The sequence below is a fragment of the Phyllobates terribilis genome, unplaced genomic scaffold (assembly GCF_046119375.1).
Source record: "Phyllobates terribilis strain yellow unplaced genomic scaffold, ASM4611937v1 Scaffold_567__1_contigs__length_1068694, whole genome shotgun sequence".
NCBI lineage: Eukaryota > Metazoa > Chordata > Amphibia > Anura > Dendrobatidae > Phyllobates > Phyllobates terribilis.
Window position 1 is genome coordinate 236,100 of NW_027363327.1, and position 11,797 is coordinate 247,896.

An 11,797-nucleotide genomic window follows, 5' to 3' on the forward strand; every position below is an offset into this window, starting at 1 on the left:
TGTGCAAAAATAGTTCAATCCACAACTAAAACGCTGGAACCAACTCGTGGAAAACTGGATAAAGATAGATAAAAGGCACATTACCTGTGGGTAGCCCAAGTGTGAAGTAATTGTCAGGTCCAGGATTGAACTGGGCGATGCGATTACTTAGGTATTTTGCTGCCCATTCGCTGGCCAGGGCATAGTCATCAAGAATCACCAGCCGCATGATTGTGCCCACAAGCTCTCGCCTGGCAGCATGTGGCTAACAAACTGAAAAGAGAAGCGATACACAAGATAAGAGGTGACAATAATATACAAAAGAGGTAACACAATAATACACAGTCGGCAAGTTTGGAGACTGAAACACATTCTGGCTTTCATAAAGTTTGCTGCTTCAGTTTTTATAGTGTCAATTTGCATTAACTGTAGATTGTTATGAAGAATGATCAGATGAATTGTTAAAAAAAAAAAAAATGCATATTAATTTTTTCCCAAAGAAATTACTTAACCACAAAACCCTATCACTACACTATGTGTGCTGTAGCCTGCTTCTCCGGGTCCTACATCACCAAAGCTTGGCACTTCGGGGACACATACCTCCCGTCCACGACCTGTCCGGCAGCAACCTTACATACCCCCCCTCTGCCCAAAGCAGGGGGGGGGCTTGGCACCTTCTGCCACCATACAATAGATACACAAAAGGTATAACGCAGTGTTTCCCAAACCCCATCCTCACAGACCCCACAGGTCGTATTTTCAGGATTTCCTTAGTATTACACAGGTGACTGAAGTATCATCAAGGCATCAGGAATTCTCTCACCTGTGTAATACTAAGGAGATTCTGAAAACATGACCTATGGGGGTCCGTAAGGATGAGGTTTGGGAAACACTGCTATAACAGAACAAAACTAAAAATAACCAGTCCATACAGCACGGCATCAGCCGTTTAAATGTAGTGCTTTTCTCGGCCTCCAGCAGACTGAGCAGCACATGCAAGGTTTGCTCACCTTGCACAACACACAGCACCACTGAGACAGGCGCAGCTGTCTTAAATCAGGCCTTCCAAGACCTGGACTGGAGGTAAGTGAGCAGCTATTTCCCCCCAACTCTTTCAGCTGCTCTTAAAACCCGGCCCTTTAATCCGGGCCCATTAACTCCCTCCCAGCACTATGTGTTCTGGAGCCTGCTTCTCCATGTCCTACATCACCGAAGTTTGGTACTTCGGGGACACATACCTCCCATCCACGACCTGTCTGGCAGCCACCTTACAGTGTGCTGCACTGAGTTAGACCAGAAATGAACCAGAAGATACCTGAAGGTAACTGCACAGCCAGAGTAAAAAATGTTTCTCTTTGTTTTCACTCTCACCCCTATAGTCCTACACGTTCTACTAACCCTTCTAATCCCTACACCTAGTAATGAACTGGTCATCTCTCCCTCCATCTCACCTCCTCCTCAGATCTGTTCCTCAACATACAATCCTCTGTCTCTAAACACAGACAGCCACCTCACGCTCGCTCCTTCTGCTCCTCACTGCTGGCGATATCTCTCCAAATCATGGCCCTCCTCACCACATCCCCACAGTCACTTCTACCTCTCATCCACAATCTATCAAATTTCCGCAACATTTCTAACCCTATACCCATTGCCCATCCCCAGCTTCCCCAATCCCACTAACAGGAGCTCTATGGAATGCTCTCTCCGTCTGCAACAAACTTTTCATTACTAACAAACTTTCCTTCCTTGGCATCAATGGTACCTGACTCACCCCCTCTGACATGGCCTCTCCAGCTGCACTTTCATACGTTGGATTCCACCTTTCCCACACCCCTCGCCCCATCGGCAAGCATGGCAAAGGAGTTTGTTTTCTCCTGTCAGATAACTGTACTCTGCTGCCCGACTAATCCACCTGTCCCCCCCACTATTCCCTGGCCTCTCCCCTCTGTCAATCCCTTCACTGGCTCCCCATTATCCAGAGACTCCAGATGAAAACCCTAACCATGACATACCAAGCCATCCACAACCTGTCTCCTCCATATAACTGTGACTTAGTGTCCTGGTACTTACCTGCACGCAACCTCCAATCCTCACAAGATCTCCTTCTCTACTCCCCTCTTATCTCCTCTTCCCACAATCGCACGCAAGATTTCTCCCATGCATCCCCCTACTCTAGAACTCTCTACCCCAATATATCAGACTGTTGCCAACCGTGGAAACCTTCAAAAGGAAGCTGAAGATCCACTTCTTCTGACAAGCCTACAATCTGCAGTAACCACCGCTCCATCATACCACTGCACGACCAGCTCTACCCTCACCTACTGTATCCTCACCCATTCATTGTAGACTGTAAGCCCTCGCGGGCAGGGTCCTCGCTCCTCCTGTACCAGTCGGTGATTCGTTTTTGTTCAAGATTATTGTACTTGTTTTTTGCTATGTATATCCCTTTTCACATGTAAAGCTCCATGTAATAAATGGCACTATAAAAAATAATAACTTAATAGGGGGAGGTTAATTTGCTGTGGAGACTTCAGGACTCCGAAAAAAGTCCAGCAAGTCCCTGTATCACTTCCTACATAGGATTCAGCTATGGAATTGGTTCAACACCAGTGCAGAGCTTGCTCAAGAATGGCAGCAGGCGGGCGTCAGTGCATCTGTACACACCGTGAGGAGAAGGATTTTGGAGGCTGTGCTGGTGTCAAGTAGGGCAGCAAAGAAACCACTTTTCTCCATGAAAAAGATGAAGAACAGGATTATAAAATGCAGTAAACTACAGTGATTGGATTACAGAGGACTGGGGTAAAGTTATTTCCCTGATGAAGGCCCCCTTCAAACTGTTAGGGACATATGGAAGAATGAATGTCCGGAGAAGAAAAGCTGAGTGCTACTTTGAGTCCTGTGTTATGCCAACAGTAAAGCACCCGAGACGAGTCATGTGTGGAGTTATCCATCATCAAAAGGGAGTGGGCTCACTCACAATTTTGCCTAAGAACACTGCAGGAGCATTTTTGGTGATTAACAATGCATATATGAGCATGACGGAGAATATGTCACAAGGCAAAAGTGACAACTAAGTGTCTGGGTAACATTGACATTTTGGGTTCATGGCCAGTAAACTCTCCAGATCTCAATTCGATTGTGGTCACTCCTCAAAAAGCGGGTGGACAAACAGAAATGTATGTAGTGAGCTCCTAGCACTGATTAGACAAAAATTGTCCGTCGTCAGTCAGGATTTGGCCCAGCAGCCGATATCCAGCTGCCAAGGCGAAGGGAACGAGTCTTGAAAAATAAGGGTCAACACTGAATATTGAATCTTTCCATAAACTTGATGTATTTGTCAATAAAAGTGTAAAACTTATAAAATGCTGATAATTGTACTACAGTAACCACAGAAACATCTGACTAAAAGATCTAAAAACACTGAAGTGAACACCAAAATTTGTATCAGTCACAAGACTTTTGGCCAGAACTGTACATAAAGTGACACAAAACAAGATACAAGACATAGGTCAAAAAAAATTCTCCATCTTCTTCGTTCCGTCAATCCGTGAAAAATGGGACTGCACTCAGATGTCATCTGAGTGCAGTGCGATCTTTTCGAAGGACTCATTAACTTGCATGGCCGAACGTGATCCGAATATTAGATGAAACTCAAGCATAGTGATTTTTGTCCTCGGACAGACTGTCTATGGGGCCGTGCACATGTGCGATTTTTCTCCTTGGACAAACACTGGTCACAGTGCGATTCAATGTTTTGTCAGATCGCACTCCGACCGAAAACACTGCTATCTGCACCTGCCTTAACATTGCAACGCTAACAATAGTAATCTCAGCAAGGACTGCTGGGAGATTTCAGCTCAGAAGCCTGCAGATCTCTGAACGCAGCTCTAGACTATCACTGGCTGTAACTCAGGATTAGTAATCGATACGTTTTTCGAAAGTTACACAATAAACTATAATAAATTACTCTCATGTGAACACAAATTCTAAAGGAGAACTCTAACACTAAGATATTAACTTAAGGAGGAATTCACACATCCGTGGTGGGATCCGAGGACCCGGCCCGGCTCTCCGGACCTGATCAGTGCCACATCTATTCCTAGGAGGTAATCACAGATCAGCACTGGTGACCCAGCGGTTGTCAGATCTGAGCTCGCTCCGTGGAGCACAGATGTGTGAATTCAGCCTTACAGAAGTTGTCCCAGAGTAGAAAGCCAGAGCTGTTGGATTACAGCGCCACCCCTAGGTACAGGCTGTGTGTGGCATTACAGCTCAGCACCTGTCACGTCACTAGACCGGAGCTGTAGTACCAGACACAACCTGGGGCCAGGACTGGCGCTCTGTGTTCCTTTTTCTCATGGACAAACCCTGTGCAGAAAAATACAGAATCCAGGAACCTCCAAACATGGCAGACATCGCCAAGTTCTAACAGTGCATAATGGGCGCAGCTCCAGCCGTACTGTCAGTGACTGGAAACCTGGTTTATAGTCCAACTGCTGACAGGTGAGAGGCTGCGGCCCCCTGTAATCCCCGGCTCTGACCCGTCACCGACCATTGCTGCAGGGGACTAACCACATCCACAGGAAGCCAGGGTGCCCCCCCCCCGGACTGAGACTGCCCCCCCCGGGAGCTCAGTGTGGGGTGCGCAGTCATCCGCCATGTCTCCCCAATACTCAGCAGCCTCACCACCCACAACTCGCTCTGCAGCCTCCTCCCTGGTAAACGTTAGAATGTATGGGCTCCTTCCAGGTATGACGTAGTTTGCGGGGGCGTGTCCTGACTGCATTATGGGCGTGTTCTAGTTTAGCACCAGACGCCAGAGATTCATGCAGAAAGTGATACGGTGAAGCTTCAGGAGGAGGTCAGTGCTGGGCTCTGGGGGATGCTGCTTGCTTTGGGTGGTCTGTGGGGCTGGTGGGGGCATGTTCTGGGTATTCTGGGGGGATGTTGCACGTGTGTGTGTCTTTCCTAAATTCCTAAACACCCACCGGAAAACTAAGGCGCCCGCGAGTTGCGGGGTGAATTGGCAACTCGGGGGTGTACTTATTTCCTCTGTGGGTAGGTCACAATTTTTTTTTTTACCGTCCAAGATCCATCTTGGCAAAAGTATGATGGTAATTTCTGCCTTTCTGGACATTGGGGTGGGGTTTATTTTGATCGACGCTAGGTTCGATCAGGACCTCAAACCTCATAAATTTTCTGGCTCAACACCCATAATCGCCATTGACTCTGCACCCTTGAGCTAGGGGTATTTTACTCTTGTCGCTCGTGTGCTACATCTGCAGGTAGGGGCCTTGCACTCTAAATTTATTGACTGTTATGTGCTAGAGGGCTTGCCCTCTCCTGTGGTCCTTGGACTACCTTGGTTTACGCTGCACAATCCTGTGGTAGGTTGTGTGCCCACTATGCGTCTTTTAAGCGTTTCCGCAGCGGCAATTCCATTGCAGAAACGCTTAAACGCTTGGTAGAAGGTCTGCAATGTTCCCCAATGATAATCCGCATGTGCTGTGTACATGCTGCGGAAATTTCCGCTGCGCATTATCAGTGCGGAAAAATCCGCAGCACTACCAATTATTTTGCGTAATCGCAACGTTTTCGCCTCCATTGAATGGCTTAATATCCGCATGACTACATGTGCACATGCGGATATTAACCCCTTACTTACCGGGGACGTATTAGTACGCATATTTGCGATCCCCCCGTTCAGTGAGGGCTGCTGCGCTGAGCCCTCACTGAACGGAGCACATGTCAGCTGATTCTTACAGCTGACATGTGCCCGCAACAGCCGCGGGTGGAATCGCGATCCACCCGCGGCTGTTAACCAGTTAAATGCTGCTGTCAATCTCCGACAGCAGCATTTAACGCGCGCTTCCGGGTAGCGCGTCATAAGCCCCGCCCACCGGCGACCCCGTCACGTGATCGCGGGTCGCCGATGGGCGTGCATGACAACCCAGGGTCTGCAGCAGACGCCTGTGGTTGTCATGATCTTGTCGCTATGAGCGCCACCTAGTGGTCGGCGCTCATAGCACAGGACCATTTCTGCTGCATGCAGGGGATCTGCTCGTCCCCTGTATGTAGCAGAGGTGATCGGATAGTTGCTGCTTCTAGTCTCCTATGGAGACTATAGAAGCATGCAAAAAGTAAAAAAAAAAAGTTTTTAAAAATATAAAAAAAAAAAAAAAAAATAAAAGTTTAAATCACCCCCCTTTCGCCCCATTCAAAATAAAATATATAAAAAAAAACCCCACATACACATATTTGGTATCGCCGCGTTCAGAATCGCCCAATTTATCAATATAAAAAAAGAATTATTCCGATCGGTAAACGGCGTAGCGAGAAAAAAATTCTAAACGCCAGAATTACGTTTTTTGGTCGCCGCAAAATTGCAATAAAATGCAATAACGGGCGATCAAAACATCGGATCTATCCCAAATGTTATCAATAAAAACGTCAGCGTGGCACGCAAAAAATAAGCCATCAACCAGCCCCAGATCACGAAAAATGGAGACGCTACGGGTCTTTGAAAATGGCGCTATTTTTTTATTTTTTTTTTTACCAAATTTTGGAATTTTGTTTCACCACTTAGATATAAAAGAACCTATACATGTTTGGTGTCTATGAACTCGTAATGACCTGTAGAATAAGAAGGGCAGGTCAGTTTTAGCATTCAGTGAACATGGTAAAATAAATAAATAAAAAACAACTGTGGTATTGCACTTTTTTTGCAATTTTACCGCACTTGGAATTTTTTTCCCGTTTTCCCGTACAGGATATGATAAAACTAGTAATGGCGTTGAAAAGCACAACTCGTCCCGCAAAAAATAAGCCCTCACATGGCCATATTGACCAAAAAATAAAAACGCTATGGCTCTGGGAACAAGGGGAGCAAAAACGAAAATGCAAAAACGAAAAATGCTCCGGGGCTTAAGGGGTTAAGCGATTCAACGTGTGGATGGTACCCGGGTCTGGAGAAGAAGAGACTCTCCTCAAGACCCGGGTACCATGGTACCTGTAGTAAAAAAAAAAAAAAAGAAAAGAAAAAAATACATTATTCTTACCTTCTGATGGCCCCCTGTCTTTTCTCCGCTGCGCCCAGTCTCTTGTACGGCTCGTCAGCGGTCGCGTGATCTGTCACATGACTAAATGACGTCATGGAAGGTCCTTTCACACCACCGTGAGCCGTACAAGAGACCAGGGGCCATCAGAAGGTAAGTAAAATGTTTTTGTTTTTTGTTTTTTTTACCATTTTTAATCTTTTTTCTTCAACTATTAACTTGGTCACACTATATAAATCCATGCTGGTTGCACGTATTTATATAGTGTGACCAAGTTGTCAAGCACTTTCCAAGTGATGCTAAAATCGCTTGGAAAGCGCTTGACAACCCGCATGCGGAAATGCATGTGAAAAAACACTTCACTTACACTTGTCCCTGGCAGGAAAAACACATGTAAAATCCGCATGCATTTTTTTCTGCCAGGGAGATGCAGAAACGCTCAGGAAAAATCCAGAGCATTTCTGCATCGTGGGCACTTAGCCGTAGACTGGCAGACTCGGGAGGTGGTAAAATGGAGCGAGTATTGCCAAGAACACTGCTTGGTCACTCGGATAGCCACGGTGGGTCTGATTTTAGGAATGTGTTTTCTGAACAGGGGAGTCAAGAACTTCCTCCCCATCATCCTTATGATTGCGTCGGCAATATTATTCCTGGGGCCAAGCTACCAAAAAAACAGGTTATATAATATCTCTGGTTCAGAGAGGCAGGCCATGAAAAACTAGATCACTGAAAGTCTACCAAAGGGCCATAAGACTTTCTTCATCTCCCGTTGCAGTGGGGTTTTTCTTTGTCAAAAAACAAACAAACTAGGGGTTGTGCCCCTGCCTTGATTTTTGCGAGTTTAATCAGATTAAGGTCTGGGATGCATATCCTCTCCCTCTCATCCCAGACCTCTTTAGAAAACCATTTGGCTCCTACAATTTGGTTAAACTAGACCTCAGGGTGGCTTATAATCTCATTCACATTGAGGAGATGAGTGGAAGACGGCCTTCAATACTCCTGAGGGGCACTATGAAAACCTTGTGATGGCATTTGGGTTGACTAATGCTCCCATTTTTACTCATCTGGCAGGTAGATCACAACAAACCCATCTTGATGACATAATGGTAGACTCCATACTAAATAAGGAGGGAGTCACTGACTGTGGTGGCCCCTCCCTGGGCCGTGGCGATTGGTGACCCCCCCTTCTCTGCCCCTTACTGACCAGTGATCCTGAAGCCCCCGGAAGGATCCAATGAAGCGAAAGGGACGGCTGCTGCAAGCCGTCCCCTGGATACATAAACACCGGGACATCCCACGTTACTTCCTTTCTTTGCTGGTCCCGGAGTCGAATGTCATGGAGATTTCAGGATCAGGTCAGATTGCTGAGGCCCTCCAGGCTGGGTTTGCACAGGGGGGCGAGCGCTGGTTACAGGCTCTCATGTCGGGGCTCAGCGCTCATCCCCCTGGCCCCAAGCTCTAAATCCCCAGATCACCCTGCCCCTGGCCCTCAACCCCTTATGGGAACATCATATTCCCCAGTCCCCTCACCACTTGGGCCTACTCACTCCAATTGCCCACGATACAACGGTCCCCTCCACGGCGGTCGGGTCATCTGGAACGGGGGGCTGCATTACTTCCGCGGCCTGGTCCCGATCCCCATCCTCACCTGACCGCCGCATCCGCACAACTTTACAGTGTTCATCGGGCCACTCAACCCGGCACGGGACGGCAGGTGGCTGCGGTAGTGCTGCAGGCGCGCGCTGACTCGGGGAAGCGGGCAGACGTGGCGGTCCGGAAGCGGGCGCGCGACTCCACTAGGCCGAAGAGGCATGTTGGGGGAGGCGGAGCTGGAGGGCAGGAAGCGCTCGATGCGCATGTGCGGGGCGCATGTCCGCCTCACGTGACCCCGCAGGTCACGCCCCCCAGTCCAGAAAGCTGCGGGGCGGAGCAGGAAGCTGAAGCTAGTGCGGCAGTGGACCCTGCGCCTCACTCACAGCGGGCGCAGGGCTCCACTGCACTAATAAATGAGTGCGGGCTGTCTTCCATGTCGGCGGCGGGCACAGAGGGGATTCAGGTCTCCTGCCTGCCGCCGGCGCTGGAGACAGCACAGAGCCTGTTGTTCCCCACCCCTGTTAACACTCCCGTCCCGCATCCTGCCGAGGAGCGCCCTGGAGGGCGGAGGTCCAGCAGGCACTCCCGTCCTCCAGAGCGCTTTAGGCACAGCACCCCGCAGCCTCACAGAAGAAGCTGCGGGCCACTTAGTAACCATTCCCCGCCCCCTCAACACACAGCAGGGGCTGTGGCAGAGCAGAGCTCCAGACAGGAATCCTCTGCCGGGGGCTGTGCTCTGCCTCCCCCCCAAACAATCCCCCACAGAAAAACTCCTATTAAAAATAAAAGAAAAAGTTCCCAAAACAGAACACGTGACACTACACATCCAGGGGACATTGCGGCCCTGTAATCACCGCAGCCCATCCAGCGCCCAGTCACAGTATCAATACCCCACTGATGGACACGATACGGAGCCTAAACACTTCAGCGACCATCCTCGCCTCCCCCATATACCCCTATAATAGCGCAGCGACGCACGCGCTTGACACCGCTATAGCATTGCCCTGGCCACAAATAGCACCGACATGTCCCGGTGGGACACATGTAAACTGCGCAGAACCCCCCATACACCCTCAGGGACACAGAGACTCCAGGCGTACTCACTCTAGGCGAACTCGCTGTAGTTCCTCCGACGACAGATCTATGCCATCGCACACAAGTCACCGGCGAAGGAAGCGGACATCTCAAGCAAAGCGGAGATCGGCATCCCACAGGAGGGGTCACAGGTCGCAGTCCTCAAGGTGGCGCTCACCATCCTCTGCATCAGAGATGTCGAGCGCATCGTCGAGCCCCAACAGCCGCTTGCACCGATCCCGTCCTCCCGGGGACAGAAACTATACAATAGCACCCTCCAGAGCTTACAGTCTGCACGATACAACGATTTCACGCAGGTCTACGAGCACAGGCACGCCGCTCACCCCGAGCGAGACAGGTGTCAGAGTCCCTCCACACATCGGAGTCCCTCCTCCAGCCGCAGGAATGGGTGCGTGCAATATAAGTATAACTGAAATGGGAAATAGTAACACCAACTTAATAGCGGCCCTTAAGGCCATAGTCGAACAACTATCCGCGCCACCAGGCGCTATACATAATTCTACTAAAAGAACTCCACCATTAGCCAGCATACACAAGGACACATTCTTTTGCGGGAAAAGCCCATTGGGCTCACACATAGACGAGGAAACCAGAATTAAAATATGGAATAATGACTGCATCGACATTTGGTCACTTGTAACCGCTGACCAACATACTATAGACAAAGAGAAAAGGATAGCCGACAGACCATTCGACAGAAACAGACAAAAGGTTGCAATGACGATGAGTAACTGGTTACAGGCGTTTTCTGTGCTGGGTTCATCATGGGCCAAAAGCATCCGGAACGCTGCTCGGAACTATTCATATACCAGGATAGGGTGTATAACTCGTACAAAGCCCACGGCGGTTCAGCATGGTGGCGCTACGATGAAGAGTTCCGGAGGTGGTTGGCCCTGCAACCACAGTTAGGCTGGGGGGTAAAAGCTACAGACGTATGGTTGCGATGAATGCTGTCACAGAAACACCATCCCTTTCCAACAACGGCTACTGGACAACAGACAACAGCAGGCCAAAATTCAGTGGTAGTACGTAGACCAGGGGCCAGCTGGCAGTACAATGAGGGACACTGTCGTTTCTACGCCTTATGCAGATACAAACATGAATGCTCAGCCTGCGGTGCAGCCCACCCAGCGGCAAGATGTTCTCGTCCCACAAGCAAATTATCAATTAAACTCCCACAGTCAGAATCCAAGGACCCCGGTGAGCGTAAACGCGATGGGCCCCTGGCTAGACCAATATCCTAAGAAAGACGCAGCGGGACAGTTACGTTTTGGTTTCACATACGGTATTTTTCATCCCTTTCAAACTTAATAAATCGCCCACCTTTGCAAATAACCTTAAATCTGCAAAAGAGCACCCTGAAATACTTAGGCAAAAAATACAAAAAGAAGTAGCTCTAGGCAGAGTGGCGGGCCCTTTCCCAACACCACCATTCAGTAACCTAAGAGTTTCCCCTCTGGGAATAATCCCCAAAAAAGAGCCAGGTTCATTCCGGCTTATCCATCATTTATCTTACCCAAAAGGAGAGTCTGTAAATGACGGTATTTCGTCTGAAGACGCCTCGGTCTCCTACGCGTCGTTCGACAGAGCAGTAATGTTAGTACGCGATGCGGGGCCCGGAGCGCTGCTCGCTAAATCCGACATAGAATCCGCCTTTCGCCTACTACCGGTGCACCCAGATTGCTACCACCTGCTGGGATGCCAAGTGGACGATGAATACTTCTACGACACTTGCCTCCCAATGGGTTGTTCAATATCTTGTTATTACATCGAACTATTCAGTTCCTTCCTAGAATGGGTGTTGAGGTATGAAACCGGCAATAGGTCCGTCACACATTACCTAGATGACTTCCTATTCGTCGCACCCAAAGACTCATATCAATGCCAATCATTTCTTAACGAATTCACAAACATCTCTCGACGGTTCGGAGTCCCATTATGCCCTACAAAAACCATAGGCCCCACAACAAAGCTATCGTTCTTAGGCATCGAAATCGACACCACAGCAAGGTTATTCCACCTCCCAACAGAAAAAATACAAAAAACACTACACCTCGAGTGATTTTGCACAGTAC

The 11,797-nt window shown here is 48.8% G+C and overlaps 1 long non-coding RNA gene across 1 annotated transcript in view; it reads right to left on the reverse strand.

The window, feature by feature from the left end:
* Positions 1 to 8,895, reverse strand: part of LOC141233120 (uncharacterized) — a 46,250-nt gene extending 37,355 nt beyond the window's left edge. The window contains exons 1-2 of the long non-coding RNA XR_012299274.1: positions 8,683 to 8,895; positions 85 to 252 (exon numbers count right to left, since the gene is read on the reverse strand). This is a non-coding gene — a long non-coding RNA (uncharacterized lncRNA). The remainder of the gene's footprint in view (positions 1 to 84; positions 253 to 8,682) is intronic.
* Between the last annotated feature and the right edge of the window lie 2,902 nt (positions 8,896 to 11,797).